The sequence below is a fragment of the Schistocerca piceifrons genome, chromosome 1 (assembly GCF_021461385.2).
Source record: "Schistocerca piceifrons isolate TAMUIC-IGC-003096 chromosome 1, iqSchPice1.1, whole genome shotgun sequence".
Lineage (NCBI taxonomy): Eukaryota > Metazoa > Arthropoda > Insecta > Orthoptera > Acrididae > Schistocerca > Schistocerca piceifrons.
The window spans coordinates 126331930-126358712 of record NC_060138.1 but is presented as its reverse complement, the minus strand read 5'-3'; the positions used below and the strand labels follow the sequence as shown (position 1 = coordinate 126358712).

Sequence of the window (26783 nt, the reverse complement as noted above, 5' to 3'; positions counted from 1 at the left end):
AAGCAAGGTAGATTAAGTAGGCTAATAAATAAGGCTAGGATGTTTATATTTAGGTAGTATGGAGATCCGCTATAACCATAAGGATGTGAGAAGTTTCATTTGAATACCTATAAAACTATAGCGATAGCGTATCTCCAAAGGACCAGTTCAGAGCTCGTCTACTGCGTGCAGTGTAATTAAATTAATTCTCTCGCCCAAAAGATTTAACTTAGCCACGTCAAACTTTTATCATGATTACTTACCTGTGTGCTGAATGCACATTTAAATTAAGAGCTTCATCGGCCATCAGCAAAAGAAGCTATGATTTATTCGGTAACCTACTGTGGTGCATTACTAGCCCAGCGGCTAGTCGGGAGAGCCGATTTGATCAGGCGCTCCCTTAGCGCTCCCTTAGCCGTCCGCACCGCGGCTTTATATATAAGAACGCTGCGAGAGGAAGAAAGGCCCCAGTTCTCTCCAGGCGCTGAATCGCACGCCATCTGTGTCGGGAGTCGCGTCGCGTCGCGTCGGTATCATTGCTACAAACAGCCTCGGATTAGTGAAGGGCTAAACTGCGATTTTCAGATATCAGTGATTTCTGTGAATGCTACTTTTCAGTATCTGTTATTCTTAACTGTGATTTGTCGCAGTTAAGGAACCTAAGTCGCGTATCCCTCCGCCACTGCTATTTCTGCTACTTCCGCGATTTCTGCGACTTCTGCTACTTCTGCGGTTTCTGTAACTTCTGGTACTTCTGCGATTTCTGTGACTCCTGCGATTTCTGCGACGTACCACCGTATGAAAAAGTTACATCTGTCCACACAGAAAATTGCATCTCAACAAACCTGTCATTGTAAGTATGTTTTACGTTTATTCTTCCGTTGGCTTTAATTTTGTATTAAAGAAACAACTGTGAAAATATTAATAGTGTAATTAATATGTAAGTAGCCACACAGTACCGTAATAGTTCGTGTTTAGAAAATGAATTCTGTTCATAGGTACCTGAACTACATTTCAGTCACTCAGTAAAGTGATAATTCAAAATATTGTCAACAGATCTGAAGAAATTGCCAGTCTTTAGACCGTTTTCGTCAGACGAGAGGTTAGTTTCTAAGCGTTTTGATGGACTTAATTACTTCAGTGAAATCGTTCTTGCGAATGTGATATAGCAAATATTAGCAAATGTGATATAGCAAATATTAGCAATCTACTCTGTCAATTATATTGCTAGTAATTAGTGACAGCAAAAATTGTTTAATAATTCTTGTGTTTTTGCAGACGCAGTTCTGACTGATTACTGGTTGCTGTACATATCTATCCACATCAAGGCTGTTGAGAGAGACTCGTGAAGATTCAAGACAGCTCTTAGAGGATTTGCAGTTTAAAAGTGAAATAATTATGAAATAAGTGTGTGACTGATTATAGTGTTTTATTGAAATTGTTGTGCGATTTTAAAGGAATAATAAATGTTGAATACATTGAGTGAATAATAAAAATCTCATTTTCCACATGTTAAGCCGTCCTATACCCGTAATTTTCCGCCACTTATTTGTTGGTAAACACTTGTTGGATACCGACGTGCCCCCCCCCCCCCCCTTTCTCCACAATCTTGGTGTGACACTGACCTGTAACATATCCCGAAGTCTACAATATGCATTTTGAGGCTGTTGATATGAAAGTGGGAAGTACAGATCTTCCAGTTAAATCAGGAATAGCTTAAGTGCATTACTTGAAAGTGACACAGGAAAAGCTTACTTATGTAGGTGGTAGTAGTGTCGGCAAAAAGTTCTTGTGTGTGAAGTTGCCATGTAGAACACCAGGTGTAAAACTTTCTTTTCTCCCGAGTCTTGAACTGTGTCGGAACAAAAGTGAGGCATTCATATGACTGTTTTCATTTCTCTACACTTATACAGATGTCTGAGTTCTGCTGTGTTAACATTGCAAAGTCCTGTAGGCATGTGGAGTATTAACCAAAACTGTCATATTGGAAGCAGAATCAAACACATTTGTTACGTTACTTGATATTTTCAGGAGAAAAAGGCAATGTTGCTTCTTATTAATATAATACATTCAGAGTCACAGCAGTATTTGACCAACCACAACTGATGCTGAATGTGCATGTCGTCATATAATATGAAGGGCTTATTTCAATAGTGGTACAAGTCCATTACCTACACTTTCCTGTCTATAATGCTTCTGAAATTAGTGATCCAAATAAACATAAATAAAGGTTCATCTCTAGCAAGAAGCCATATGCTTGAATATTTCTGGTATCTCAACTGCAGATTTTTCAGCACTCATTTAACTTTACGACTCTATATCTCAAAATTAACAAAAAAGGACTTGTACCACTATTGAAATAAGCCCTTCATATGCACACACAGCACATCGATCTCGTGAGGCACAAGGCTCTCATAACGAAGTACGTACGTCGGTCAACAGATGACACTAGGAAAAGTATGTTAACTGCGCTTTTTAGTTGCTACTTGCGACTCTTAGTTGCGATTTGTCACAGAAATCGCAGTTTGACTCGGTAGCGAATAGCGTAGTATGAACTTTGCTCAACAGATGGCAGTGCTAACTGCGCTTTTTAGTTGCTACTTGCGACTCTTAGTTGCGACTTGTCACGGAAATCGCAGTTAGACTCCATAGCGTACCGCAGAGATGGGCGTAGTACCAACTTTGACTCACAGATGGCACTGTTAACCGCGCTTTTTAGTTGCTACTTGTGACTCTTAGTTGCGACTTGTCACTGAAATCGCAGAAAGCAGTGCTAAATTCGACCAATAGACGGCTCACACCTTTGAATGTGAAATACTACTTGCGACCGCTAACTGTGACTGAAATCGCAGTTAGATTCTGTAAAGTTGCTACTGTGATATCTGTGACTTCTCAGTCACTGCGATTTCTAACAGATACGCGATTTCCTGCCCACCACTACCTCGGATGCCGTATTAAGTTACTCGGGTTACGCGCAACCATGAGATCATTTTCGAGTGAAGTGTTAATTCTGGGATGACTTTAATTATCGATCTTCAGTTTGCGTATTGACGTATTGTCACGTGCCGCCGCGGGACAAACATTCTACCATTAGTTAGCGTGGCGTTTGATGAACCTTATCATCAAATTATGGCGAGCATTCATTTAAATATTTAATTTGGACAGTTATAGTGGCATCAGCGCATTAGACTCTGAACTGCTCTGTTAGTTAGATTGTGTGGATTTCATCTGTGACTTTCAGAATACAGAACGTTTTTTCACGACCGTTTTTGATTAGAAATCCCGGACAATCTCCTAATTCCTCAGAGCTATAAGCTGTAACTATAAGTGTATTCTCAGATGAAGTGGGCACTAGGAATTCTAATTACAGGCTTCACGTTTTGCTAATCACTTTCTGGTTGCCAATATTGTAGTTAGAGAGCCAGTGTTGAGAACGGCGAAAGACAGCATAAATAACATTCTGAATAATAGGAACTGGTTTTACATTCTACATTCTACAAACATTTATACAACACATTATCCTACCCGCCGCCCCACACGGTCGGACGGCCCGAATTAGCCCGTTTTGAACAGATCACGGACTTTTGTTGTTTTTTTATTGCTCAATAAACTGTTAACAAACCTGAAGTTGGCAGGCAGCGATGGGAGCTGGCATCGGGAGTTAAGGAATCACAAGAATTTATAGACGTCTATTAGGTTCGACGATAGCTTCCAGATGGAGCGGAATAGCCGTAAGTGGCAGTTCACTGTGTCTACTGTGTCCTTCGTTCATCTTGCGACAGGAAAGCCAATAGCTGGCAGCCAGCCACAAGCGTTGGCGCACAGTGCTGCTCTGCGTTCGCAAGTAGCACAGGGCACTGCAAGACAAGTAACTTCCTACCTCATCCATTTCTTATGCCTACTGCGACTGATTTTGACACAACAGATATTCCATGTAATCATACGTCCGAGAAAGGAACGGTTTTTTAGTTTTTAACGAAAGAAAATGTTAGACATCTGTAGAGTCAGAAGCTAATAGTACACGTCCAAAATGTACACCGTATTCTTCGACACTTTCTGGAACTGCACCATAAATATAGGCGATGTAACCATACGTTCGAAAAACATACGATTTTCAGTTACTAACGAAAGGTTCAATATTCATGTCTCGGTCTTGCTCACAGCATTAATATACCAGGGAGTGTCATATGTTTCTTTACTGATTAAGACAGAAATTCTTTCGAACACGGCGTAAGACATTGTTAAAGCGAAGATACGAGGGCTATTCGGAAAGTAAGGAACGAAATGGAAACCAACAGTTAATTACACCTTCCAGTTACTTGCCTACATTTGCAGCTGCGACTTGGACATCTCTCGTAGCGTTTTACCAGCTTTCCAATACTCTCGACATAAAAGGCAGCCTCCTGCGCTTTCGGACAATTTTCCACGCTGGACTGCGGTTCATTGTCTGTGCCAGAATGTTGTCCTCAAAGCCAATGGTTCATGTGAGCAGAGATGAAAATCAGAGGGAGCCAAGTCCGGGCTGTATGGTGGTGGGCTGTATGGTGGGTGATCAAACACTTCCCTCATTACCCCTGCAGTATGCGGCCGAGAACTGTCACAAAGAAGGAATTGCATGACAGTTACGTTATGTGGGGTTCCATGAAATCAAGCGACATCTCTCAGCAAGTACCCGTACTCGGCGGGAGACAATTTTGTAGGCATCTTTACGCGCCCACTGTACGCTCAGAACTGAGAAGAGCGACTTGACGCTATATGTGGGCACGCTAGGGATACTGCCCAACACATCTGTGCAAAGCTTCATTCCGAACAGCCCTCGTATATTCTTAAGTTGAGGTAAATTTCGTACCCACAAACCACTGAAAGCAATGTAGCATTGAGCAAAATTAAGAAACAAGTAACGTACGGAGGAAGTAGCCTAATATGAGATATGGATGATCACGTTCATGCAAAGCTGTTTGTTAGTACAAAAGTTAGTTTCGGCGATAAGTTCTCTATCATCAGAGCGGTTTTTCATTCTTTTACATTTTCTTGTGTGTACATATCACCAAACTGTTCCCGTGTGTATCTTACCACACACTGCACCATTTGATTGCTCTCAATATATTTCGTTGTCACTTTGAAATCATTCTCCTATGCATAACAACATAGTTAATCAGACTGCCTCCTATCGGCTTCAGCCCAGTAAGTATCAGGGATGCACAGTATTTCACAGACTACTATATCGCCGTAGCAAGAAAACTGTATGTTACTGTTCAGGATGGTAACCTACTGGAGTACCAATACAAGCCCTCAAAGAGTGCAAAAGAATTTAGAAAAGTCGTGCACGTATGAATCACTGTGATGACTGCTCGTGAGGTACACCTTTCGTTTTCAATTCTGACGAGCGAAACTAGAAATTAAAGTACATGATAACCTGAATCTCGAGAGGAGTACAAATTTACTCCTCTCGAAAGTTACCGATACGGAGTCGCCCTACAGCATGTCTTAAAGATACCAGAAAGGAAAGAGACAACCCCCATCCCCTACCCCTCTCCCCCCTCCCCATCCCAGCCCAACACAGACAATAGAGGAAAACTTTAATTTGTGTCAATTGTTACGTAGTTACACAAGACGTTTATGAAGTTTCAAGGTTTATAGGAGTGAACGAATCCCTGAGTGCCGATTGTGAAAAAACTTTTTATTTGTGATTTGTGATTCGTCTCACCTGATGTACAGAGATATTTAGGACAATTCTGCGAAAAAACTTTAAGAATAAACAGTGCTCCAATGAAAACTTTACACCACATGTGTTGGAAGCAAATAAATTTGCCGCAACTGTTTGCTTCCACAAAGTGTACCGTTCTCCAGATGGGTAGGGCAGTTGTTGCACTCTGGTGGCCAAGACTCTAAACGACACCATTTTCCGATCGTTCTAGACTGCAAAACTTTTCTTGTCCTTAGTTTAAAGTAAATTCACAGTAATACTCGGAGAGCAGAATCCTAAGCTACTTTTGGAAACACTTCTTTAGTCAGCAACGTCTTTAAGTTACATGTGACAGGGGCCATCTTGCTTAAGTGGGATAGACTGGATATGGGCCATTATTTAAGCATTGCAATGTTCCCTAAGGACATAAAATGCAGTTTCCTATTCGCTATGCCTCCCGTTCCGAGCACTGACAACAGAAGCACCATATGGGGGCGTAAAGTTGCAAGCATCAGCTTCATCACTCGACGCTATACGAGTTGACCAAGTACCTTAACAGAAATGATGTCAAGGAGAGGTCGTTCAGCTTTTCATGGGCTGGACACTGGCTTTTCGGCAGGGTTAGGAAGACCAAAGTTTCTAGAAAAAGGAAGTTCCACCCACCAAATTTTTCTATTTTTCATCAGATTCCTACGATCATCTCCTTGTGGACAGCGATAATGACGTGGATATCAACGCCGCGAGGCAGCCTACGCCTTTCTAGATGAAAAGTTCATTCAAGACATGTGAGGGGATGTGTGGGTTGAATGTGTCATAACTGTGCGGCTGATCCCGTCGGAGGTTCGAGTCCTCCCTCGGGCATGGGTGTGTGTTTTTGTCCTTAGGATGCTTTAGGTTAAGTAGTGTGTAAGCTTAGGGACTGATGACCTTAGCAGTTAAGTCCCATAAGATTTCACACACATTTGAACATTTTTTTGAATGTGCCATACGCCTTATGTGAGAGACACTTAGAATGCGCCGGGGCTGAAAGAGCCATCTAAGTTTGCGTTTTAATAAATATATTTTGATTCGATTTTTATGTGAGATGTTTAAATAAACAAGCTGTTGTCTGTAGAGTAATATACTACTTTGTAATACACTCCTGGAAATGGAAAAAAGAACACATTGACACCGGTGTGTCAGACCCACCATACTTGCTCCGGACACTGCGAGAGGGCTGTACAAGCAATGATCACACGCACGGCACAGCGGACACACCAGGAACCGCGGTGTTGGCCGTCGAATGGCGCTAGCTGCGCAGCATTTGTGCACCGCCGCCGTCAGTGTCAGCCAGTTTGCCGTGGCATACGGAGCTCCATCGCAGTCTTTAACACTGGTAGCATGCCGCGACAGCGTGGACGTGAACCGTATGTGCAGTTGACGGACTTTGAGCGAGGGCGTATAGTGGGCATGCGGGAGGCCGGGTGGACGTACCGCCGAATTGCTCAACACGTGGGGCGTGAGGTCTCCACAGTACATCGATGTTGTCGCCAGTGGTCGGCGGAAGGTGCAAGTGCCCGTCGACCTGGGACCGGACCGCAGCGACGCACGGATGCACGCCAAGACCGTAGGATCCTACGCACTGCCGTAGGTGACCGCACCGCCACTTCCCAGCAAATTAGGGACACTGTTGCTCCTGGGGTATCGGTGAGGACCATTCGCAACCGTCTCCATGAAGCTGGGCTACGGTCCCGCACACCGTTAGGCCGTCATCCGCTCACGCCCCAACATCGTGCAGCCCGCCTCCAGTGGTGTCGCGACAGGCGTGAATGGAGGGACGAATGGAGACGTGTCGTCTTCAGCGATGAGAGTCGCTTCTGCCTTGGTGCCAATGATGGTCGTATGCGTGTTTGGCGCCGTGCAGGTGAGCGCCACAATCAGGACTGCATACGACCGAGGCACACAGGGCCAATACCCGGCATCATGGTGTGGGGAGCGATCTCCTACACTGGCCGTACACCACTGGTGATCGTCGAGGGGACACTGAATAGTGCACGGTACATCCAAACCGTCATCGAACCCATCGTTCTACCATTCCTAGACCGACAAGGGAACTTGCTGTTCCAACAGGACAATGCACGTCCGCATGTATCCCGTGCCACCCAACGTGCTCTAGGAGGTGTAAGTCAACTACCCTGGCCAGCAAGATCTCCGGATCTGTCCCCCATTGAGCATGTTTGGGACTGGATGAAGCGTCGTCTCACGCGGTCTGCACGTCCAGCACGAACGCTGGTCCAACTGAGGCGCCAGGTGGAAATGGCATGGCAAGCCGTTCCACAGGACTACATCCAGCATCTCTACGATCGTCACCATGGGAGAATAGCAGCCTACATTGCTGCGAAAGGTGGATATACACTGTACTAGTGCCGACATTGTGCATGCTCTGTTGCCTGTGTCTATGTGCCTGTGGTTCTGTCAGTGTGATCATGTGATGTATCTGACCCCAGGAATGTGTCAATAAAGTTTCCCCTTCCTGGGACAATTAATTCACGGTGTTCTTATTTCAATTTCCACTGCAGCAAGTCTACGAATGGAGTAGGAAGTACGCAAATGGTGTGACTTCAGTGGAAGATGCTCCTCGTCCAGGTCAGGCACAACGAGTTATGACTCCACAGAACATTGCAGCAGTTGAAGCCATAGTGAAGGAAAACCGCCAAGTGACACTGAATGACATTGCAGCATGTTTACAGATTAGTCATTGGCCAGCACACCACATTGTGCATGATGTGCTCCAGTTTCACAAAGTGCATGCAAGATGGGTGCCACGGCAGCTGACTCCTGAAATGAGAGAACGAGAAGGTGATGGCTTCCTCGCAAGAATCGTTACTGGGGACGACACCTGGGTTCACGTCCACCAACCGGAAACGAAGAGAGCGAGCAATGAACGGCGCCATTCCTCATCACCAAAACCAAAGAAGTTTCGAACAGAACTATTAGCAAGGAAGGTTATGCTGACACTCTTGGGACGAAAAAGGCGTCATTTTGGAGCGTTACATGCCAAGAGGGACCACTTTCACCAGTGCATCATACACAGATCTCCTAAAAAATCATCTGCGGCCTGCAAGCAAATCAAAGCGACGTGGATCGCTGTCAGCAGATGTCCTTTTGCAACATGACAATGCATGGCCCCACACTGCCCGTACAACAGTTGCAACAATCACAGACCTGCATTTTGAGTGTCTTCGTCATCCACCATACACACAAGACCTTGTCCCAAGTGATTTCCGTATGTTGGGACCACTCAAAGACGCAATGGGAGGAAAGAAGTTCCGTTCTGATGAAGAGGTACGCCACGCGGTGCATGAGTGGTTGCGCGGACTACCAAAAAAATACTTTTCTAAAGGAATTTATGCACTTTGTAAGCGCTGGAGGACTTGCATTGAGCGTGGGGGAGATTATCTTGAAAAGTGATACAGCTTTGTACCACTTCTGCACAGTAAATTATATTTTAAAAAAAAATTTAAGGTTTTCATTTGACTCACTCTCGTATAAGTGAAGGTAAAATATCTAGGAAAGCCAAAGTAGCCGGCCGGGGTGGCAGAGCGGTTCTAGGCGCTACAGTCTGGAACCGCGCGACCGCTACGGTCACAGGTTCGAATCCTGCCTCGGGCATGAATGTGTGTGACGTCCTTAGGTTAGTTATGTTTAATTAGTTCTAAGTTCTAGGGGACTGATGACCTTAGAAGTTAAGTCCCATAGTGCTCAGAGCCATTTTTTGAACCAAAGCCAAAGTAGTAGTATTGTAGTATCCATATTTCCACCCCATTTTCGTGCTATTTTACAAGGTTTTTTGTGAATCTTCGTGTTCGAACAGAAATAACTAATATTAATCACAGTTTTTCTTCCTATTACGTAACAAACTTGTTATAAGTGAAGGTAAAAATCTACAAAAGAGAGTGCCCATATTTACAGCTTTTTCTCTACAAAACACGACTTCGAAATACGACGTCAATGGGTTACCATGATGGCGTAATATTTAGGATTACGAAAAAGGTCTAAAAGTTAGGTTTTTCTGTGTTTAAAAGTAGCGGCAAGCCGACCAACGAACTTAAATATCACATACTGTATGCCGAAGAAAGGGCAACAAAACACAGAAAATATGCCGGAAACAGCGGCAACGAATGTAAAAACTAAATTGTAACTAAAGTAAATGGTAATTAAAGCACCTAGTGATGATGGTGATACTATCGCTGAAACTAGTTTGGGAATAAATAAATAAAAAACAAGATGTTTTGCATCAAGGCGAGCCTACAACTCCATATTGTGGAGTTACAATGTGATTAAAAATTTCAGCTGTTCACGTTTCTTTCCCCAGTTATCATCAATGAAAAGTTTTCCTACCACAGGCAGAATAAATAACAAGCAACGCGAATTTCGACCACAAATGTGTAAAACAGCAACTGAAGGACCAATGTTATAAAGGCGAGTTTAGGTAGAAGTTTCAATCAGAAATTAAACCATAAGTTTTAGTACCGTTACGGGAAACTGTGTTTCACAATGCGTGGCAGATCCTGCAGACGGTCGTGTAGAAACGAACCAGTCTCCATGCTTTTATTTGTTCACTCTCGCGTGAAGGTAACTTCTTTCAACGATACTTACAACAGAAAATACCGAGAATTCCTTGAACAGTGTTATTTTCATTGGAGAAATTTCGGTTTACGTGGCCGATTCCTCTTTATGAAGGACTCGCGTATTTTTAGAACAGAAATCAGTTCTGAGAAGCTTTTGCCGTACAAAGAACTCGTCATGAACGCTGTTAAGTGTGTGTAAGGAAACTGGGGAAAGACCAGTGATGAAAGCAACGGCCATGTGCAATCCATTAGTTCGAGAAGGAAATTATGTGGAAGCCCAGTCTGGGAAGTGGGGCAGAAAACGTCATCAAAACAAAGTATCGCATGGAACACACACACACACACACACACACACAATAAAGAAAATTAATGTTTATAATAGTTCCACCTGACTTACGCCATCGTAGCGTTGCCGTCTGCTAATTTTAGTGCCATGTGAAAGAGAACATTTCGAATTAATGCGCACTTTCTCGTGCCTAGCAGAGTTCTGTCCACCTGTCTGCTTGACTTTCGACGACCCTCCCAGTCGCCTTCTTAATGTGCTGCGACCTGTGATAGATATTACGTGTATTTACAGCCTGGAATCCAGCCAGATCTCGAAGTTCTGTAAATGGGGGCGCGACCCCAATAGTACTTCCTAACCTGGTTGTAATCCCCAGTACGCATATCAAACACAAGTCTGAAAGAGACGGCTTGGTCGTTGTAGAAATATCATGCAGAAAATGGAATCAACAACTCGGCTGAACACCTGGAAGCACACTATTTATCCGAATTATTGTCTTTTGCGTGGCACTCATAGATGCTGACTAATCAACTACTGTGATGGAGGACAGGGGAACTACACTGCTGTGGATAACTGAAGAATAATATCGATACGGTAACATAACAAACTAACAATTCGGTGGAACTGGATGAAGGTGGCAAAGCACATCACCAGAGTTCTCCCAGTCGCGCACAGAAAGCTTTAGGTCACTTGGGGCAGTTAAAGGAACGGCTAAAAACGATGTGTGTCAATCAGCGAACAGTTTTAGTGCACTGTGGTGATGTTCTTCATTATAATGTGGCCAGGTCTTCAAGGTCACGCAGGGGAACCCCTGTACAACCGATGCACATTTTGGCATGACGTAATACGGTTACCAAGATTTTGCCATGATGTCATTATTTCTAACAACACACTCGTTGTAACAGATACACTATGATGGCACACACATACACTAGTAATGTAGAGATGGTGTAATTAGAGATTATCTATCGTGCCGTGGTATTTGTTTAATATATAATTCTGTAAAACACCATATTTGTAGTTAAATATTTCGTTGCAACAATTTGTAATAAGAACATACAGGGACTGTCTGGAAAGTAAATCGAATGATTTTCATCCTGACAAGACTGAAGACTGCAGTGTTATGACTGATGGGGGAAAAGTTGCGAAAGTGTCCCAAATTTTTGGATAATGTAACAACAGTGGACGAAACATGGGTTTCTGAATACGGCCCTGAATCAAAAAGAGAAAATGCAGAGTGGCATATGCAGGTTTTCCGTGAGCCAAAAAAGGCAAGGATGACGAAATACCAGGTGTAGGCGATGCTCATCGCCTTTTTTGTTTTATTCCAGACGCAATGTCTACTCAGGGACAAATTGTCAGCAGCCAATTTTAGCTGACAGTCCTTGAAAGGCTCTGAAACCAGATACTTCACGTCAGGAAGATCAGTGAAAACTGCCATCTCCATCACGACGACCTAGCACCTCATCCTGTCTTCACTGCTAGCAAGTTCCTGGCAAGGTACGGTGTGACAACGATTCCCCCAGCCATCATGCAGTCCTGATCTGGCACCAGCAGACTTCCATTTGTATCCTTGAATAAAGAGAAGCTGAAAGGGCCATCATTTTTGGGTGGTGGACGCCATGAAAACCACCGCGACGAGGTGTCTCAAGGAGGTTCCTATCAACGTGTTCCTGGGACCCTATCGCCGCTGGTAGACTCACTGGTGTATTGACGCCCAAGGATGCTATTTTGAAGAATAATACACATTTGTACTTTTATTTTCAATAACTTGTTCTTTACGGATTTATTCAACTTATTTTCTGGATACACCCTGTACAATTCTTGTACATTTACAAATGAACAATGGAAAATTCGAAAAATGTAGTAAAATATGGTAAGTTAGCGTACTTACATACATATGTCTTCATACATCTCGAATAACGAAATTTGTTTATTTGTAATAATATTAAATTTAATTAATATTTGCACACTAGTCCTCTCCCTAGAACTTACGTAACTGTAATAAATTTAATTTACTATTACTTATAACAAACCCTGAGCCCACATAAATCTGATGGTCCACTTGCTATGGTGCATTGCTAAAGAATGGAGCCACCCACTCGGGAGCTTTGATCCTATTGGTCTAGGGGAGCTGGGAGTGGTAAGGGGGGGAGAGGATGGGTGGGGGTTATCCCAGAAGTGCTTATCTGTGCAACCCTCTCAAGTTCATTTGTACCTTGTACCAGGAGTGTCTTAGGTGCGTGGGGGGGAGGGGGCAGGGGGGGGAGGGAGAGGGGGAGGGGTATGTGGACATGATACCCACGCTCATGGCCATCTAGTAAGCCCAATTACCTAATGTGTAACCTAATACCTCCCCTCAAGATCAACTGTAACCTGAAACTGTCAGTGACCTTGAATCTGTGCTCTTATCCCAAAGTGTGTAGGTTGGCCTGGGGTTGGGCAGGTGGAGGATTTAACTTCGCCGGGCAGGTGGAGGATTTAACTTCGCCCAGTTGTCACAGCTGTAACAAGATACCGGAAGTCTTTATCAATGGAATAAACTGGATAAACCATTTCTATGCTCGTACCATGAGTAACCCAAGTTTATTGGCAAGTCTGGGGGAGGAGGAGGTAGCCTTGAATTTATTACATAAGTGTAATTGTTTGTCTTCAAAGAGAAGTTCCATTTCTGTTCGTCTCACTGCGTATTTCTTTTAGTTACGTTGTGTACTGCACTGTACTATGGTATAGCAGCTCTTTCCATGTATGGCCAAAGTTTCATCGACTTTTGTTCGCACCAATGTATTACAAACGTTACATTTGTTTATTGCGTGCATATATATGCTTGTTTCACGCACCATTTTGTTTTGATCATCTCATTCCCTCCATTAGTCTCGCTCAGAAAATCTGAGAGCTGAAAACAATTCGAATATCGAACTTGCCAGCATTTGACCCAGAGAAATTGTAGCCTCACGTGAACAGCTGAGGAGCTGAAACTTCCTGCCAGATTAAAACTGTGTGCCGGACTCGAACTTGGGACCTTTGCTTTTCGCGGGCAAATGCTCTTCTATCTGAGCTACCCAAGCACGGCTCACGCCCCGTCCTCACAGCTTTATTTCTGCCAGTACCTCGTCTCTTACCTTCATAACTTCGCAGAAGAGCTTCTGTAAAGCTTGGAAGGTAGGAGACAAGCGAAGAGCTTCTGTAAAGTTTGGAAGGTAGGAGACGAGCGTAGAGCTTCTGTAAAGATTGGAAGGTAGGAGACGAGTGTAGAGCTTCTGTAAAGTTTGGAAGGTAGGAGACGAGCGAAGAGCTTCTGTAAAGTCTGGAAGGTAGGAGACGAGCGAAGAGCTTCTGTAAAGTTTGGAAGGTAGGAGAAGAGCGTAGAGCTTCAGCAAAGTTTGGAAGGTAGAAGACGAGTGTAGAGCTTCTGTAAAGTTTGGAAGGTAGGAGACGAGCGAAGAGCTTCTGTAAAGTTTTTGAAGGTAGGAGTCGAGCGAAGAGCTTCTGTAAAGTTTGGAAGGTAGGAGACAAGCCTAGAACTTCTGTAAAGTTTGGAAGGTAGGAGACGAGTGTAGAGCTTCTGTAAAGTTTGGAAGGTAGGAGAGCAGCGTAGAGCTTCTGTAATGTTTGGAAGGTAGGAGACGAGCGTAGAGCTTCTGTAAAGTTTGGAAGGGAGGAGACGAGCGAAGAGCTTCTGTAAAGTTTGGAAGGTAGGAGACGAGCGAAGAGCTTCTGTAAAGTTTGGAAGGTAGGAGACGAGCGGAGAGCTTCTGTAAAGTTTGGAAGGTAGGAGAAGAGCGCAGAGCTTCTGCAAAGTTTGGAAGGGAGGAGACGAGTGTAGAGCTTCTGTAAAGTTTGGAAGGTAGGAGATGAGCGAAGAGCTTCTGTAAAGTTTGGAAGGTAGGAGACGAGCGTAGAGCTTCTGTAAAGATTGGAAGGTAGGAGACGAGTGTAGAGCTTCTGTAAAGTTTGGAAGGTAGGAGACGAGTGTAGAGCTTCTGTAAAGTTCGGAAGGTAGGAGACGAGCGAAGAGCTTCTGTAAAGTCTGGAAGGTAGGAGACGAGCGAAGAGCTTCTGTAAAGTTTGGAAGGTAGGAGACGAGCGTAGAGCTTCTGTAATGTTTGGAAGGTAGGAGACGAGTGTAGAGCTTCTGTAAAGTTTGGAAGGTAGGATATGAGTGTAGAGCTTCTGTAAAGAATGGAAGGTAGGAGACGAGCGTAGAGCTTCTGTAAAGTTTGGAAGGTAGGAGACGAGCGAAGAGCTTCTGTAAAGTTTGGAAGGTAGGAGACGAGCGTAGAGCTTCTGCAAAGTTTGGAAGGTAGGAGACGAGTGTAGAGCTTCTGTAAAGTTTGGAAGGTAGGAGAGGAGCGTAGAGCTTCTGTAAAGTTTGGAAGGTAGGAGACGAGTGTAGAGCTTCTGTAAAGTTTGGAAGGTAGGAGATGAGCGAAGAGCTTCTGTAAAGTTTGGAAGGTAGGAGACTAGCGAAGAGCTTCTGTAAAGTTTTTGAAGGTAGGAGACGAGCGAAGAGCTTCTGTAAAGTTTGGAAGGTAGGAGATGAGCGAAGAGCTTCTGTAAAGCTTGGAAGGTAGGAGACGAGTGTAGAGCTTCTGCAAAGTTTGGAAGGAAGGAGACGAGCGTAGAGCTTCTGTAAAGTTTGGAAGGTAGGAGACGAGTGTAGAGCTTCTGTAAAGTTTGGAAGGTAGGAGAGGAGCGTAGAGCTTCTGTAAAGTTTGGAAGGTAGGAGACGAGTGTAGAGCTTCTGTAAAGTTTGGAAGGTAGGAGACGAACGAAGAGCTTCTGTAAAGTTTGGAAGGTAAGAGACGAGCGTAGAGCTTCTGTAAAGTTTGGAAGGTAGGAGACGAGCGAAGAGCTTCTGTAAAGTTTGGAAGGTAGGAGACGAGGTACTGGCAAAAGTAAAGCTGTGAGGACGGGGCATGATTCGTGCGTGGGTAGCTAAGATGGTAGAGCACTTGCCCGCGAAAGGCAAAGGTCCCGAGTTCGAGTCTCGGTCCGGCACACAGTTTTAATCTGCTAGGAAGTTTCATATCAGTGCACACTCCGCAGCAGAGTGAAAATCTCATTCTGGAACTGAGGAGCTATGGAAAAAGTAGCGGCTCGGTTCAAAAGCCAACCAGGAGAGCAGTGGCTTGGATAGTACAGGCCGACTCAGTGACCAGTGGATGTATCTCCACACAGTTATCAGCCATGGGGTTGCTGCTGTTGTACTGTGCCACACGATTGTTCTGTCCACAAGCGCCCACACATCTGCAAATACACTCTGTGGTGCACTGCTACTAACGGATTAGTCTCCGTTCAATTAGCTCACGTCTTGATTTGACGAGACATCATCGAAAATGAAACTGATAAAGGTTGAAGTACTACATTTACTGTGCTGAAATTGCTTCTCCGATAAGCATCGCAATCGAGTTACAGCTATTAGCCTCCACACAGATGTGAAAATGACAAACATACACTTACAGCTAGATCATTATGACCACCTACGTAATTGCCAGTACGTCCACCTTTGGCACGGATAACAGCGGCCATGCGTCGTGGCACGGAACCAATGACGCCTTGGTGGGTCGCTGGAGGGAGTTGTCATCACATCTGCACACACAAGTCACTTAATTCTTGTAAATTCCGTTGGGGGGGGGGGGGGGGGGGGAGCTCTGACGCCACGTACGATAACATCACAGATGTGTTCGATCAAGTTCAGATCTGGCGAGTTGGGAGGTTACGAACCACAACCACAACCTCACCTCTGCTTGCACCGCTTCATCACTACCAAAGTAATGTCCTTGAAAGTGTTCTTTAAGTGAAGGAAACAGATGAAAATCGGATGGGTGCAAGTCGGGACTGTATGGAGGATGATCGATGACAGTGAAGCCAAGGCGTCGGATTGTTGCAGATGTCGCAGCACTCGTGTGTGGTCGGGCATTGTCACGTTGAAGGAGAGAGTGGTCCATGCGTGGATGAACTCTTTGAATTCGGGCTTCGAGATTTCTGAGGGTCTCGCAGTAGCTTGCAGAGATCATGGTGGTGCCTTCAGGTACGAATTCCAAATGCACCACACATTGAGCATCCCAAAACACTCTGAGCATGACTTTGCCTGCTGACGGCGTGGTCTTGAATTTTTTTGGCGTCGGTGATCGTTTGTGGGGGAACAAGACATGCTCTGTTGCTTTTGGGGCCAAAATGGTGAACCCAGCTTTCATCACCTCTCACGCTGTTGTTAAGGAAGCCATTACCCTCACATTCAAAACGCAAAAAAATTGCTGACATATGTCCAATCTCCTTAATTTCGTGTAAGAAGTGAACATTAGAGGCATCCACGGGGTGCACAGTTTTCTGTACCAGAGTTCTGCCATGATGGCCTGTACGCTCACTCGTGATATGCCACACTTTCGAGAGAGCTGCGGCTGTGTATTTGGATGATTGTCTCCGATGAGTTCATCAACCCGATTTCGATAGTCTCGTCGGTTGCTGCACGCGGTCGCTCATTCCGAGCTCTATCACACACGTTCGGGTTAGCACCACCGTTTCCTTCATTACGAGCACAAACAACCCAAAGTCCCACATTCTTCCTTGGATTTCAATTGGAATCACATTTCCTGCAGATAGAAATTCGTCTACAGGACGCTGTTCCTCACACGCGTTGTGGCCGAGCGGTTCTAGGCGCTTCAGTCCGAAACCGTGCTGCTGCTCGGGCATGGATGTGTGTGATGTCCTTTGGTTAGTTAGGTTTAAGTAGTTTCTAAGTCTAGGGGACTGATGACCTCAGATGTTAAGTCCCATAGTGCTTAGAGCCATTTGAACCATTTTTCTCACACACGGACGTAGTTACGTTACAGACTGCCATGTTAAACGCTAAACGTTGGAGCCTTCTAGCAGCATAGGATTCCAGTTTACTTCAGCGAAGCGGGGAAGTTGACCGAGTAATATGCATGACATGCAATACCTCAACCGATAGTGAGGGCAGAATAAAAAAAAATCGGAGGCATTAGTTTTCAGCGCGCCTTCGTAATTGACACTATTTAGCCAAGGCCTGTTTAATTCAACACAGTGACTGCTACTTATGAGCAGATCTTTTCACACCGCGGGGCAAACGCTGGGGAAGAAAGTCGACGTAGTTCCAAAACACTTAGTTACGTTTACGAACTGGTAGGCCTATTGCGACGTAGTGCACACTCCTGCGCGGCAGAGCTTCGTAAGGCACGCCTATGTTGTGGCGTTCGACTCTGACGTAGCCGTTACGAATAATAATTGCCCCTAAGAAGCCATCGCCAGTATTTGGTCAGGACGAAAAGTTTCTCATCACCAGACTTCGCGCCAGTAGCCTTTAAATCGGCCGCGGTCCGCTAGTATACGTCGGACCCGCGTGTCGCCACTATCAGTGATTGGAGACCGAGCGCCGCCACACGGCAGGTCTAGAGAGACTTCCTAGCACTCGCCCCAGTTGTACAGCCGACTTAGCTAGCGATGGTTCACTGACAAATTACGCTCTCATTTGCCGAGACGATAGTTAGCATAGCCTTCAGCTACGTCATTTGCTACGACCTAGCAAGGCGCCATTATCATTTGCTATTTATCTTTTGATGCATGTACCGTCAGACCGATGTTCACCAATTATGGATTAAAGTATTCCAGAAGCTACGTACTTTTTTTACTAGACTCAACTCCTTTAACTGTTCCAGACCTCACGCCAGCCTGCGTGAGCTTAAACGCGTGCCTTTCGGCTATCTCATAGTGGCTTGGCTGTCTTGCCAAGTCACAACATAGTCTTCATTCCAATCCTCTACCGCTACACAGTGTGTCGAGGATTCAGAACGTGTCACACTGTTGTTGGTTATCTATCCGTCTGAGGGGGACCTAAAGACAAGCGATCCGCTTCGTACCATAATAGGCAACGACATGTCTCGATCCCTTCTCGTTGTCATCCGCAACATAAACATGACATCACGTCCTGCACACGTCCTTTACAGTGACCTACACTCAACCGATACACCGAAGACAACACCTAGCAAACAGAACACAGTACGTCGTTCTTAACGGAGAGAAATCTGCAAACATAAAAGTAACTTCTGACGTACCTCAAGCTGGTGTTACAAGGCACTGCATTTCACAATGAATGTAAATTATTAGGAATGGTGCCTTCTTTCGGACATGTCCAAAGCATTTGATTGTGTGAATCATGACATTATGTTACAGAAATTACAATTCCTACAGAACAGGAAGCAAAATGTTTCCTTATATGGGTCAAGTGACTTAAATAAGTTTGCCACTTCATCTAACTGGGGTGAAATTACATTAGGTGTTCCACAGGGTTCAATCAAGGGTCCCCTTCTGTTGTTGATATATGTGAACGACCACCTTCTTGACTGAACCAGGAAGCTTAACTGACACTGTTTGCTGATGATACAAGCATGATTATTAATCCAGTAAAAGAAAGTCCAATTGAAAATTAGACAAATAAGGTCTTTGGAAAAGTCATTAATTGGTTTTCTGCAAATGAGCTTGCTCTAAACTTTGAAAAAACACAGTACATCCAATTTTCTGCTGCAAAAAGTATAGTTCCTTCAATAAATATAACACGTCAACAGAAGTCAGTAGACAGGGTAGCGCATACAAAGTTTTTGGGTGTACATATAGATGAGAATCTCAATTGGAAAATTCATATTTTGGATCTTCTAAAGCGACTAGGTTCAGCAACTTTTGCAATCAGAATAATAGCCAATTTTGAGAACATAGAAATTAGTAAGTTAACATACTTTGCATATTTTCAATCTCTGATGTCATACGGAATAATATTTTGGGGTAACTCAACACTTAGACAAAAAGTATTCACTGTTCAAAAGAGAGTGGTTAGAATAATGTGTGGGGTTCATAGTCGCACATCTTGTAGACATCTTTTTAAAAGATGGGAATTCTTACAACAGCCTCACAGCACCTTTACTCACTAATGAAATTTGTTCTCAACAACATGGACCATTTTAAAAACAACAGTGACATTCATGATTATAATACCAGAAAAAAGAAAGACTTACACTACCCTTTACTCAACCTATATTTGGTGCAGGAAGGAGTAAAATATGATGCTATAAAAATTTTCGACAAATTACCAGTAATAGTTTCAAACATAAACTGAAACCACATCTCTCTGACAACTCCTTCTATACCATAGATGAGTTCTTGAATAGGAATAAATAAATTTATAGATATGGTATATGCATTTTGTGCCATTTAAGGGAATGGGGTAAATAATAGAAATATTAATCTTTAACTCTGTATTATATATTAAAAAATCTTGTTTCATATGTGCATTTCTTGTGCACTTGATACGTTCCACATCGTAACGGCTACTGTACCATGCGACTGATCAACGGAACACGCAACTAACTAACTAACTAACATGTATAAGCCAGACGGCGGTATGATGTTTCTGTGCGGATGCACAACAGTGTCCGAACCCTTGCAGGAACACAGTCAGGGTCGAGCAAGTGAAGTAATGGATAGGAGGCATTGCTACCGTATGTAGCGTGCTACATACAGGGATCTGGGTCGACGGAGGACGTGCTAGGATTGCGTGGCGGTAAAAGTTGCTTTTACATTGGCACTGGGAACAGTTGCTAGACGCCGTCCCAGAGGTCCTCCGATAACATCGGCGTATACCCTGGTCACAGTACGTCGCATCCCATTCGTCAGGTCTTTTTATTTTTTTTTGGGGGGGGGGGGGGGGAGTGTCAAGTAGGTTAGGTTAACATAGGATAAATTCTAAAATGAATTAGGTTTAACAGAGGGGGAGATTGATGCCATGACGTCTCTGTGCTTGGAGGCGAGTGCTGCATTGCGGCTTTAGCTACTGAAAAGACGCCGAATGCATTTGAGTGAGCTATAACTGTCTCGAAAACTACGTGGCAACCCCTGTACACGCTGTCCTCAGTTATCAAAAAGACCAGACAAGTTTTCCGAATATGTGAGAATAGGGGAGAAACGTTCTGTTACACACTCGAGATGTTTGATGATGTTCTTGAGAAGTAAGATTACGATCACTCTGGTTTTTCTGTATTTATTTGAAGTTGTGCAGAGATACGTCAATTAACTTCAATGACGCCATTCAGAAACGTGACAAGCAGATAGTTTAGAATAAGAACCCAACTTCTAAAGCACTGAAAAGTGGAAACACAAACACCACATTTGCAAACTACTTCACATAACAGTCACCACCCTAGTGGCATAAACAACAAGACGCAGGAGTAATAATTTGTAGATCGCTGTTGCACACCTACCACAACCCAAAAAAGATCTGCTACAGTAACTACACACTGAATTGGCAAATTGTCATTAGGTATCTCCTAATATTGTGTCGGACTATTTTTGGCGGGAGCAGTGCAGCGACTCCACGTGGCATGGAGTCATGCTGCCTCAATAACCGTCCATAAGGCAAGATTTTGTGCCCGAAGTGACTTCTGGATTATGTTCCATATGTGGTGTCACCGCCAGACACCACACTTGCTAGGTGGTAGCCTTTAAATCGGCCGCGGTCCGTTAGTATACGTCGGACCCGCGTGTCGCCACTGTCAGTGATTGCAGACCGAGCGCCACCACACGGCAGGTCTAGAGAGAAGTCCTAGCACTCGCCCCAGTTGTACAGCCGATTTGTTAGCGATGCTATACTGACAAACTACGCTCTCATTTGCCGAGACGATAATTAGCATAGCCTTCAGCTACGTCATTTGTTACGACCTAGCAAGGCGCCATTACCAGTTTATATTGAGATTGTAATTATGTATCATCAAGAGCGATGTTCTCCAATTATGGATTAAAGTTAAGTATTCCAGAAGCTATATACTATTTTTGGCTACTATAATTCCTTGTCATTTTCCAGACCTCACGCCAGCCTGCGTGAGCTTAAACGCGTGCCTTTCGGCTTCCTCCAAACTCCGTGAATTGGCTCCTACCAATTCACAACACCATAAATGTTCGATGGGTAGCCATATCATTCGCCCCAACTGTCCAGAATGTCCATCAAACCAATCGCGATAGTGGCCCGGTAACATGGCGCATTGCCAGCCGCAAAATTCCACGTTTGAAACTTCCTGGCAGGTTAAAACTGTGTGCCGGACCGAGACTCGAACTCAGAACTTTTGCCTTTCCCGGGCAAGTGCTCTACCATCCTTTGTTCGCTTTCGGTCGTCGCATCTGCTCGGGGCGGACGTCGTAAGACACCCGTTTTAAGTTCGTCGTTGATCGGTTAACTCAGTTTTTTTTTTATTACAGAGGTCAGCTAACCCCCTGACCGAACACGCTACCATGCCGGCTGTCTGAGCTACCCAGCACGACTCACGCCCCGTCCTCCCAGCTTTACTCCTGCCAGTACCTGGTCTCCCACTTTCCAAACTTTACAGAAGCTCTCCTGCGAAAATACACTCCTGGAAATTGAAATAAGAACACCGTGAATTCATTGTCCCAGGAAGGGGAAACTTTATTGACACATTCCTGGGGTCAGATACATCACATGATCACACTGACAGAACCACAGGCACATAGACACAGGCAACAGAGCATGCACAATCTCGGCACTAGTACAGTGTATATCCACCTTTCGCAGCAATGCAGGCTGCTATTCTCCCATGGAGACGATCGTAGAGACGCTGGATGTAGTCCTGTGGAACGGCTTGCCATGCCATTTCCACCTGGCGCCTCAGTTGGACCAGCGTTCGTGCTGGACGTGCAGACCGCGTGAGACGACGCTTCATCCAGTCCCAAACATGCTCAATGGGGGACAGATCCGGAGATCTTGCTGGCCAGGGTAGTTGACTTACACCTTCTAGAGCACGTTGGGTGGCACGGGATACATGCGGACGTGCATTGTCCTGTTGGAACAGCAGGTTCCCTTGCCGGTATAGGAATGGTAGAACGATGGGTTCGATGACGGTTTGGATGTACCGTGCACTATTCAGTGTCCCCTCGACGATCACCAGTGGTGTACGGCCAGTGTAGGAGATCGCTCCCCACACCATGATGCCGGGTGTTGGCCCTGTGTGCCTCGGTCGTATGCAGTCCTGATTGTAGCGCTCACCTGCACGGCGCCAAACACGCATACGACCATCATTGGCACCAAGGCAGAAGCGACTCTCATCGCTGAAGACGACACGTCTCCATTCGTCCCTCCATTCACGCCTGTCGCGACACCACTGGAGGCGGGCTGCACGATGTTGGGGCGTGAGCGGAAGACGGCCTAACGGTGTGCGGGACCGTAGCCCAGCTTCATGGAGACGGTTGCGAATGGTCCTCGCCGATACCTCAGGAGCAACAGTGTCCCTAATTTGCTGGGAAGTGGCGGTGCGGTCCCCTACGGCACTGCGTAGGATCCTACGGTCTTGGCGTGCATCCGTGCGTCGCTGCGGTCCGGTCCCAGGTCGACGGGCACGTGCACCTTCCGCCGACCACTGGCGACAACATCGATGTACTGTGGAGACCTCACGCCCCACGTGTTGAGCAATTCGGCGGTACGTCCACCCGGCCTCCCGCATGCCCACTATACGCCCTCGCTCAAAGTCCGTCAACTGCACATACGGTTCACGTCCACGCTGTCGCGGCATGCTACCAGTGTTAAAGACTGCGATGGAGCTCCGTATGCCACGGCAAACTGGCTGACACTGACGGCGGCGGTGCACAAATGCTGCGCAGCTAGCGCCATTCGACGGCCAACACCGCGGTTCCTGGTGTGTCCGCTGTGCCGTGCGTGTGATCATTGCTTGTACAGCCCTCTCGCAGTGTCCGGAGCAAGTATGGTGGGTCTGACACACCGGTGTCAATGTGTTCTTTTTTCCATTTCCAGGAGTGTAATTCCATCTTTGTTTGGGAACATGAAATACATTAATGGCTGCAAATGGTCTCCAAGTAGCCGAACACAACATTTTCCAGTCAATGATCGGTTCACTTGGACCAGAGGACCCAGTGCACTCCAAGTAAACACAACCCTCACCATTATGGAGCCACCACCAGCTTGCACCGTGCCTTGTTGACAACTTGGGTCCATGGCTTTGTGGGGTTTACGCCAGAATCGAAACCATCAGTTCTTACCAACTGAAATCGGGACTCATCTGATCAGGCCACGGGTCCAAGCGATATGGTGAAGAGCACCGGAGAGGCGCTGCTAGCGATGTCGTGCTGTTAGCAAAGGCAATCATGTCGGTCGTCTAGAGTCAACCCAATGACGTCAAATTTCGTTGCACTTACTTAACGGATACGTCCTTCGTACGTCCCACATTGATTTCTGCGGATATTTCAAGCAGTGTCGCTTGTTTGTGAGCACAGACAACTCGTCAGCAAACGCCGCTGTTTTCGGTCGTTAACTGAAGGCCGTCGGCCACTGCGTTGTCCGTGGTGAGGGGTAATGCCTGAAATGTGGTATTCTCGGTTTACTGTTGACACTGTGGATCTCGGAATATTGGGTGGCCGTGCGGTTCTAGGCGCTTCAGTCCGGAACCGCGCTGCTGCTACGGTCGCAGGTTAGGATCCTGTCTCGGGCATTGATGTGTGTGATGTCCTTAGCTTAGTTAGGACTAAGTAGTTCTAAGTTCTAGGGGACTGATGACCTCAGATGTTAAGTCCCATAGTGCTTAGAGCCATTTGAACCTTTTTCGGATTATTGAATTCTCTATTTCTGAAATGTAATGTCCCATACGTCTAACTCCAACTACCATTCCGCGTTCAAAGTCTGTTAATTACCGTCGTACGGCCATAAAAGCCTCGGAAATCTTTTACATGAATCACCTAAGCACAAATGTCAGCTGCGCCAATGCACTGCCCTTTTATACCCTGTGTACGCGACACTACCGCCATCTGTATATGAGCATATCGCTATCCCACGACCCCAGTGTAAGCACACCCTTACCACGTGAACAATTAATTTTTTGAGGTTACAATATATGCCTAAAATTTCCAATATAGATTCTGTGTTCTTGTGGTGTCCACTAAACCTGCGATTTCAGTCCACAGGTTCTCAACTACATTCTGTTTGTGATATTTTTCATTCTCCGGATGCCACAAACTCACTCTTTCTTGGAATGAACTTTTCAGCTTCTGACGATACTTCGTGTGTAAACCGAATTTCACCGAGTGTAGACCGACGTCTCTACGATCGGACAATGAGATACGCCGCAGTGTGACCGTGCATGTGGCGAACTGATTTGAAAAGATAGGCCGATGTCGGTCATCGGCAGAATCCACCGATATATGGATATGGCGTCTGTTCTTTCGGACATGTCCGACACCATTTCTTTCTTTCTTTCTTTCTTTGTCTGAGCCGTGTCCCGCAGTTACGCAGAGTCGGCCATGGTTAATCGGATGTGGCATGGTAAGTTTAAGGGGTGGCCGGATGCCCTTCCTGCCGACACCCCGTACCCCCCGGGAAGGAATTAGTGTACCCCAGCTGTCTGTGTCTAATGTAAGCCATCGAATAGTGGGATGTGTTGCAAATGTCTGCGATTCGTGTAACTGATGCGAAACTTGGAGACCAGCCCGGTATGCACCTAGGGGAACGTGGAAAACCGCCTGAAAACCACATCCAGGCTGGCCGGCACATCGACCCGCCGGACGGATTCGATCCGGGGCCGGGGCGCCTACCCGAGTCCAGTAAGCAGCGCGTTAACGCTTTTTTTTCCGCTTTAGGTAGTTGCATCTGTTCGGAGCGGACGTCGTAAGACATCCAGTTAAGTTCGTTGTTGATCTGTTAACTCAGTTTTTTTTTATTATAGAGGGCACGTAACCCTCTGACCGAACACGCTGAGCTACCGTGCCGGCGCGCTCTCGGCTACCCTGGCGGGTATGTCCGACACCATATTCATATAAGTATATAGTTCTGGCACTACCGGCTATGACCTTCTTCTGTGCGGATGCACACATATTACCCGACCTCTTACGGGACTTGGTAAGAATGCCTTTTACGAGTAATGAGTGTGTTGGGTAGGAACTTCCCACGCCCGGGTTCCCAGGTTCGATTCCCGGCGGGGTCAGGGATTTTCTCTGCCTCGTGATGACTGGGTGTTGTGTGATGTCCTTGGGTTAGTTAAGTTTAAGTAGTTCTAAGTTCTCGGGCACTGATGACCATAGATGTTAAGTCCCATAGTGCTCAGAGCCATTTTTTTGGGTAGGAACACTACGAATGTAGTGTGTGGACATTTAAGGTGAGAATGTCGGTCTCGCGGGAGGCGTGCGCGAGATAGTCCCTGCAGTCGCACTGTACCCTGTGCCGTCGGTGGCTCAGATGGACAGAGCGTCTGCCATGTAAGCAGGAGATCCCGGGTTCGAGTCCCGGTCGGCGCACACATTTTCACCTGTGCTCGTTGATATATATCTACGCCCGTCAGCAGCTGAAGGTATTAATACATAATTCTAATTCCACCGATATCGGTGCCACTGTAACTGTAGCCTGTGACCGCAGCCTGTAACCGCTGGCGTAAAGCGGGAAATCCGGGTTCGACTGCCCGTCCGGCACAAATTTTCATCTATCGCTGTCGAATTCGTTCATTGCCACACTGCAGCTAAATGTCTAAGATTTATTTTGTCATAAATATAAATGATCTAATGGACAATGTTGGAAGGCTTTTCACGGATGATGCTTTTGTATATACAGGGACGCCGCAACGCTAGAAAAATTTTAGTACTGCTAGCTACTCTGCGATCCGAATCAGATAGAATTGACAGAGGAAATAGACTATCCAAAGAAGAGCAGCACGTTCCGTTACAGGGTCATTTAGCGCATGCGAAGATGGTCAGTCAACATCAGTAGCGGACATTACGAGAGAAGCTTTCTGTATCAAGGTTTAGTTTACTTTTAAAATTTCGACAGCGTACGTTCCCAGAGGACTAAAGCAATATATTGCTTCCTCTTACGTCTATCTGGCGAAAATATCATGGGGATACAATAGAGACACGCTAACTCACACAGAGGTTTATCATCAATTCAGGAGTTGAGATCAAAAATAGGGCTTATCATTTTTGGGGTATATGAGTTACTACTGTAGTTGTTATTTTCACGCGATTTCGCATTTGTTGGTCCTAAATGGGACGTGTTCAGGGATTTTCCCCCCTGTCTAAACCAGTGCTGAAATTTCGTTTCGTGCAGAAAGATGACTTTTCACAGTCTCCATATTGGGCGAAAGAACTTGAGAGGTGATGACGGCACTCTAGCGGGATGCAGTTAACACCTGAGAGATTTCAAAATGGCTTTGAT

At 45.5% G+C, this 26783-nt stretch overlaps 1 protein-coding gene and 1 non-coding gene across 2 annotated transcripts in view; one reads left to right on the top strand and one right to left on the bottom strand.

Annotated features, from left to right (window-relative positions):
• LOC124788223 (chordin-like protein 1) overlaps positions 1 to 26783 on the bottom strand; it is a 560639-nt gene that overhangs the window by 337764 nt on the left and 196092 nt on the right. The gene's annotated exons all lie outside the window — the stretch shown is intronic.
• Trnat-ugu lies at positions 25799 to 25873 on the top strand. Its single transcript has one exon. It is a non-coding gene; the product is annotated as a tRNA-Thr (tRNA).